The following is an 8,585-nucleotide window of genomic DNA, read 5'->3' on the forward strand; positions in this document are numbered from 1 at the left end:
TTTGAAAAGGAAAGTGATAGAAGTTTCCCAACAAATTATAGATGTAGTTCACTGCCGTTTACACAGTGGATGTTTGAAAATTACATCAAACTACATAGAACAGCAATGAATTCAACATCATTTGGAAGAGTCTCACCATTGGATATTAAGCAACAGGATATGATGGTGTTGAATTTTCACTATTTACATTTTGTGGCATGTGAAGGGAACAAAGATTGGTAGACAGTTCCATTGTATTGGTAACCATGAGTTCTTTACTCTGGAGGAAGAAAATGGAAAAGTATAGGGGATTATACATTTTCATCCACACACATAACCCCCCAAAGTACAAGATTATTAACTAAAAAAGAATGGAATTCATGAATAGTCCTCAGATAAAAAGCAACACAAAGCAGCAGTGTATTCTTACTTAGGCATCAAACTCCCCATAGAATAAAATAAAAATAAGCTCCCAGGACTAGAGAAAACAGGTTTGTGAATTCATTCCTTTAATATAAGAGTTTAGTCTTTTTTTTAATCCCTACTATTTTTTGGTTCCAAGGCAGAAGATTGGTAAGGGCTAGAAAATGGGGTAAAGTGACTTACCCATGATGACATAGCTGGACAGATTTGAAAGCAGGATCTCTCATCCCTAGGTCTGGTTCTCTATATGCTGAGGCACCTACGTTTTCCTGGTGCTTACTTTTATTCTGCATCATAACCTTCTTGTCAGTCAAGAGAAGCCTATACATTCCTTTTATATAACTCTATTTCCAAATAATTAAAAGAATTACTCAACTTTGGGTAAAAGGGAAAATGAGGATGCAATTTTTTTTTCCATCCAACTTCACACATCCTTTGAAATTTATCTACCAGTCTCAACTCAAGAATCCCTGAAGTCTTTTCAAGTGTACATTTACCACCATATCACCCACATCATCAAGAGTTGTTTGTAAAAATAATAAAAGTTATGAGTAAAGGTGGTCAGAGTGAAAAGAAACAAAGATTTGAGTTCTTGATATTGGATTCATAACACTTCCATCACAACAACTGGAGATGGGATAACCTATAATTTGTGATTGATTGAAGAAAACCTTAAGTTACTTTGAAACTGTAGTATTTAGCATTATCAAGTAGTGTCCTGGCCAAAAATAAATAAATAAATGAAGAAGGAAACTTAAATAAATAAATGAAGAGGGAAATTGCTGGGTCTAGTGGTAGGGAAAGTGTTTTGTATTCTGTAGCATGCCATAGTTTGGGGCCTATCTGTCATGTGCTCCACCACCAAATACAATCATGGAGTATACAGTTTTCAAAGTGGTTGATTACATGTGGATATCAGATGGGAACCCTCTACTTTGAATTTGTACGGGAAAATGCAAATGACTTAAGAGGAATCTTCAATATGAGACCTAACGAAGGCAGAGGGGGAAGTTCTACAATCTCTGCCAATAAAGACTCTAAGATACAGAAACTTGGACCATGCCTGACCCTAAGGGTTAACAAGAGGCTCAAATGCAAATGATTGTAAAGTGCTTAGCACAATGGCTGGCACAGACCAGGACCTTATTATTCACTAGTTGTTGTTATTATTATTATTATTTAAAGTGTTATAAATAGATATAGAAGTAGGAATGTAGAGTTGAGAAGAAACATGGAAGTCAGAAAGTCCCAAGTTTAGGTTTTGTCTCCAATTCATATTTGCTATCTGCCCATGGGCATATCACTTTAATCTTTTAGTGACCAGGATAAGTTAGAAGCCTTAAGAGTAAAATCAGAGATGTAGCAAGGATGCCCATTATTATCACTTTCAATTAATAGTATACTAGAAATACTGGCTCTAGCAATCAGTGGTAGTCTCTCGGTGACCGAGAATGACTGTTGTCTTTCTGCAGTTTCATCTACGGTGTACCCTCATGTGGCTTTGGAGTCCAAAGGCTGAGGCGCACAGTTTGTGGCACATGGGGCATGGGACGCCAGTTGTTACGGGAGGTGCGGCTGTGGCCTGGTGTCGGCGTTCATGCGCAGCAGCAAGACGTCGATGTCGCTCATCTTCAAAGGTGGCGGCATGGTGAATGTGGGTTCGCCAGCTGCTTCTGTCAGAGGCAGAGAGTTCTAGTTGCTTTGGTGTAATGCCAGCCCACTTCAAGTTGGACTTTAGCTGATCCTTGAATCTTTTCTTTGGTCAGCCTTGTTTCCTGAGTTCAGCTGACAGCTCACCATAGAATACCTGTCTTGGTATCCCCTGTGGGTCCATGTGGATGACGTGTCCAGACCATCGTAGCTGGGTTTTGAGGACCAGGACTTCGATGCTGGTGGAGTTGGCTCTGTCGAGGACTTCCTGGTTGGTGATTCAGTCCTGCCATCGGATCCTCATTATTGACTGGAGGGAGCATTGGTGGAATTGCTCCAGCTGTTTCATGTGCTTCCGGTACAGTGTCCATGTCTCACAACCGTACAGGAGTGAGCTGAGGACCACTGTGTTATACACTTTGAGCTTTGTCACAGTGCTTACACCTCTGTGTTGGAGGACTTTGGAGCACAGCTGGAGCAACGGAGTGGTGGTGGGTTTTAATGGCCCATAGACAGTCTTGAGGGCACTGAAAAGTTGTTTGTAGTTTTTCGTATCAGCAAAACGCTAGATTTCTTCTGCCTTTTTTTTTCCCACCATCGGTCTTGCATCTTCCTGATCTCATGCTGTGCCGTGGCTTGGAGAGACATGAATCTGTCCTTTTTAGGAGCAGAGTTTGGGTTATTTTCCCACTCCATAAAGGCTTTGTTCTTTTTGCTCAATAGGTCTTCAGTAGCAGTGTTGTTCTTGTCAAACCAGTCCTGGTGGTTGCGTTGTTTGAGGCCTAGGACTGCCTTTGATGTTTCCTTCACTGCGTCTCTGAACTGGTTCCATTTCTCGGTTGAGCTTCCAGTGAGTGGTCCCTTGGCAGACAGCTTGTCATCCAGGCAAGACTGGAATGTTTGCAAATAAGATGGATCTCTAAGACGACTCACATTGTAAAATCCGCGAACTGTCTGGGCGCGTTTTGGATGGCGAGGCGCAATGCGCATTTGAAGAGTCGCTCTAACCAATCGGCAGTCTGTCCAGCATTCAGCTCCTCTCATGGCTCTGGTGATCTTTACATCCTGGATGTCTCGCCGGTGTACAATGATGTAGTCAATGAGATGCCACTGTTTTGATCATGAGTGCATCCACGTTGTTTTATATTTGTGCGCCATTCTGAACACAGTGTTCGTGATGGTGAGTTCGAACGCTGAGCATTTGCTGAGTAGCAGTAGGCCATTGTTGTTCATTTTGCCCATGCCATATTTGCTGAGCACTCCTTTCCATCTTTCATGGTCCTGGCCAATGTGGGCGTTGAAGTCTCCCAGTAGTATCAGCTTGTCATTTGTGGGCACTGAGTGCAGGACAGCACTCAGGTCAGAGTAGAACTGCTCGATGGTCTCCTCTGTGCTGGTCAGGGTTGGGGCATATGCACTGATGATTGTGGCATACCGGTCTTTGCTGAGAGGCAAACGGATCTTCATGAGCCTCTTGCTGATGCCCACAGGCAAGTCTGGCAGCTGTTTGAGCAAACTGGTCTTGATGGCCAGGCCAACACCGTGGATTCTGTCTTCATCTGAGGCTCTACCTTTCCAGAAGAAGGTGTATCCAGAGGTGGGTTTGCTGAGTGATCCCTCTTCTGGTAAGCATGTTTCACTTAAGGCTGCGATGTCGATGTTATATCATGCCAGTTCTTTACCGATTAGAGCTGTTCTTCTCTCAGGTCTTGGGGTATTCTCTCTATCAAGTAATGTCCTGATGTTCCATGATCCTAGTAGGAGTTTCTTTGTATTTTGTTTCTTTTGACCACTTAAAGGGATGACCCGCCAGCCGCGGTGTGCTGACCTGGTGTTTGGAGGGCAAGCAATGTTTGGGACACCTTTTCTAGTCCCCTCCCTTGATTAGGGTGAGCAGTGCTGTCCTAGAGAGGGCTGCTCAGTCACCCAGGATGCTGCCGAACGTCCCTGCTGCCCACAGGGCCGAACAACCACTGGTCCGCGGGCCGCCTACATGCAGGATCGTGACTACAACTGCCAGTGGTCACCTCCACCTGTCGTGTCGCCACTCCCCCATTGCCTCAGGTCTTGAAGAGGGTGGACAGGGTCAGGATAGATGAGTGTGCACAAAGATACTTGTGCGTGAAGGAGATTTAAGTGGAAAAGTTGGTGCACAGAGACAGTCCCACTCTCTCGGCGTTGGAAGCCTGGGTCCAGTGGTACGAAAAGTCGTTATGTCTGGAGACTTCCTCAGCTGCATTGGATGGCTGTGTTGTCTTTTGTGCTCCAACACGCCCTGAGCACTCCACAGTGCTTTGCTGCATCGCCCTCTCAGCCGTTGAACCTTCTTATTGGTTTCTTCCATCTGTTCAGCAGAAGCAGTCTTCACATGCTGGGTGAGCAAAGCCGTGGTTCACCAGGAGTCTATGACCCTATGGCTACCCTCACAAGGTTTAGCCGGCCTGTCAAAGCCATTGCCCGGGGTGTGGCCGCTGCTGCATGCTAGCAGCTACTGGGAGCCACAAGTGAGAGCTGGGTGTCAGGTGGGGGTCAGAGGCTGGAGAGCTGCCCTAGGAGGGCACGACAAGCCCTCCATACCAGAGATACTACCCCTCCCTGAGAACCCCATACACATATTGCTCTAGCAATAAGAGAAGATAAAGTAACTGAAGGAGTTAAAGTTGGTAATGAGGAAGCCAAACTCTCACTCTTTCCAGATCAGAAGATGGTATACTTAGAAAATCTTAGAGAATCAGCTAGAAAACTGATTGAAATAATTAATAACTTTAGCAAGATTGCAGGATACAAAATAAAGCTACATAAATCATCAGCATTCTATATATTTTCCACAAAGTCTAGCAAGCAAGAGATAGAAAAAATTCATTTAAAATAATTCTTGATTATATAAAATATTTTGGGAATTTACTTGCCAAGACAAACACATTATATGAATGCAATTACAAACTACTTTTCATTCAAAGTCAGATCTAGAAAATTATAAAAATATTAATTATTCATGTATTCTACCTATTGATAGAGATAATATAATAAAAATGAAAATTCTACCGAAATTAATTCACTTATTCAGTGCCAAAACAATCAAGCTATCAAAAATATTATTAGAACTAAAATAATAAGGAAAAAAGATCAAGAGTATCAAGAGGATTTAAAACATAATATATGGTGGCCTAGCAGTACCAGAACTCAAACTGTAATACAAAGCAATAATCATTAAAATAAAAATATGGTATTGACTAAGAAATAGATTGATGGTTCATAGGATAGATTAAGTGTAAAAGACATTAGCAATCTAGTTTTCAATAATCTCAGAGGTCCCAGCTTTTGGGATAAGAACTCACTATTTGACAAAAACTGCTGGGAAAACTAGAAAATACTATGGTGGAAACTACGGATAGACCAATATCTCACATCCTATCAATTCTACTGGGTTATACTTATATTATCACTCAAAACCTACTTCAATATCATTCCTTTTTGTAATAGAGCAATCTTTTAAAACCAAAACCTGAAATCCTATATTCATATAAACAAGTGATAAATCATGTTTTCTTCTACATTTCTATTCCCACATTTCTTTTTCTAGATGAGCATTCTTTCTCATAAGCCCCTCAGAATTATCCTGGATCATTTCATTGCGTTTAGTACAAAGTCAATTACATTTGATCATCTTCCACAATGTTTTAGTTACTGTTTATAATGTTTTCTTGGTTCTGCTCAATTCACTCTGCATCAGTTCATGTAGGTCTTCCTAGTTCTTATAGTAACCAAGCAGTTTATTATTCCTTAGAGCAAAATAGTATTTTGTCACCATCATATATCACAATTTGTTCAGCCAATCCTCAATAGAGGGACGCTTCATTTTCCAATTTTTTTGCCACTGTGAAATATGAAGCTTTAAATATTTTTGTACAAACAGATCCTTTCCCACTTTTATCTCTTTATGATATAAACCATTGATATTGCTGGATGAAAGGATATGCATTGTTTTAAAGCCCTTTGGGTGAATTCTAAATTGTCTTCCAGAATAGTTGGATTAGTTGACAACTCCACTAGCAATGCAGTAGTGTTCCAGTTTTGGCACATCCCCTCCAGCATTTATTATTTTCCTTTACTGTCATATTAACTAATCTGCTAGGTGTGAGGTGGTATCTCAGAGTTGTTTTGATTTGCATTTCTCTAATCAGGAGTGATTGAGAACATTTTTTCATGTGCTATTAATAGATAGTTTTGATTTATTCATCTGAAAATTGCCTATTTTTATCCCTTGACCATTTGTCAATTGGGGAATTATTTTATTTCTTATAAATTTGTCTCAGTTCTTTTTACATTTGAGAAATTAGACCTTTGTTAGGAATTTTGTTATAAAAATGTTTCCCAGTTTGTTGCTTTCCTTATCATTTTGGTTGCATTGTTTTTGTTTGTATAAAGGCTTTTTAATTTAATATAATAAAAATTATTCCTTTTACATCTTGTAATGTCCTATATCTCTTTCCTGGTCTTAAATTGAGAAGGGAAGAATTTATGGCAAAACAAGAAAGTGAGAATATTATAAGATATAAAATAAATAAATTTTGACTACACTAAATTAACATGGATTTGTAACAAACAAACAAACAAACAAGAACAATATAATCAAGATTAGACGGGAAATAACATATGGGGGGAAACTTCATTAAAAAATTTCTGATAAAGATTTTATTTTTAAGTGTATAGAGAATCAAGTCAATTTCATAAGAATACAAGCCATTCTCCATTTGACAAATGATCAAAAGAATATGAACCTCAAATTTTCAGATGAAGAAATCAAAGCTATAAATAATCATATGAAAAAAAAATCTTTCAAATCACTCATGAATAGAGAAATGCAAATTAAAACAACTCTGAAGTACCACCTCACAACAATCAAATGGCCAAAAGAACAGTAAAGAAAAGTGTTTGGAAGAGAAGTGTTAAATTTGGAACACTAATGCATTTTTGGTGGAGTTGCTAACTGATCCAACCATTCTGGAGGGCAATTTGGAACTATATCCCAAAGACCATAAAACTATTCATACTCTTTGATCGAGTAAATACCACCATTAGGTTTATATCCCAATGAGATAAAAAATATAAAAATATTTATAGCAGTTCTTTCTGAGGTGGCAACAAATTGGAAATTTAAGGGATGCCCATCAATTGGGGAATGACTGAAAATATTGTGTTATATGATGATGATGGAATACTATTGGGCAATAAGAAATGATGAACAAGATGATTTCAGAAGGATCTGGAAATATGCAAAACTAGGAGAACATTATATTAAGTAAAAGCAATATTGTGGAATGATCAGCTTGTGAAAGCCTTAATAATTTTCACCAATATAATTATCCTGGACAATTCTGAAGGATTTATGACAAATACTATCCACCTCCAGAGAAAGAACTATTAGAGTTTGAAAGCATATGAAAGATTCCTATTTTTTTTCCTTTAGTTTATTTGAGTTTTTATTTGGATGTTTTGATTTCATATGATTATGTCTCAAAAAATGAAAAATACGAAAATATGATTTACATGAAAACACATGTATAATAACCCAGATCAAATTGATTGTCATCTCTGGGAAGGGGGAGGAATGAAAGGGAGGGAGACAACTTGGATCATATAACTTATATAATTTATAACTTAAAAATTATGTGAAAAATTACTATTACATGCAATTGGTAAAATAAGATATATCTGTACCAAAAAAAAAAATTTAGTGGCCCAGAAAACTCACTAAAGTTTGTTCAGTTGTTGAAGATACCAGGGTCATTCATTGCATCTTGGACCATCACCAGTCATTCTGACTTTTGTATTGCCATTATGGCTCTGGAAGAGAGATTTTGTGAAACATTCAAGTCATCACCAAATTATTCCTTCCCTCCTTTTTGAAAATGAAGGATAAATAACAACAGTGTCTCCAAGTGTTAGAATTCCATTGTATCATTTAATGTAACAGGGAATAAACAACCCTCTGTATCCTTATGCACTGTCTCTTTCAACCAAAAAGGAAGCTCATTCTTGACCTGCTGGGATAGAAATACATTAACAAGGGAAAAGAAAAGACAAATGCTGACACCCAAGTCTTCATCATATATGTAAAATTAATTAGAAAAGAGAGCTCTACTTCTTCTCAAGGACTTCCAGATAAATAGATCCAAAGGTACAATGCTGAAGTTAGCCTGCTTTTCAACTTCATTGAGAAGAGAATGAGAATGATTCTTTTTCTATTAATTAAAGTATTCTCTCTATAAGCATTATTTTATCAGTTTATTTCTATTCAGTATTCATTACAAGTTTGAATATTTAAAGATATGGAGCCAGGAGAGACCTGAGAAGCCATCAAGTTCAAAATCTCTTACTTTATACTTAATAAAACTTATATCTAGAGAGGTGAAGGGCTTTGTGGGGGGTTACGCAGTAAGTGACACAGGCAAGTGACAGAGGCTGGCACATAAGAAAAGTTCCAGGCTAAAGAGTGTGTGGAACTGATCACCTCAACAGGAGAGGGGCCC

This window comes from Monodelphis domestica, chromosome 6, assembly GCF_027887165.1.
Source record: "Monodelphis domestica isolate mMonDom1 chromosome 6, mMonDom1.pri, whole genome shotgun sequence".
NCBI classification, from domain to species: Eukaryota; Metazoa; Chordata; class Mammalia; order Didelphimorphia; family Didelphidae; genus Monodelphis; species Monodelphis domestica.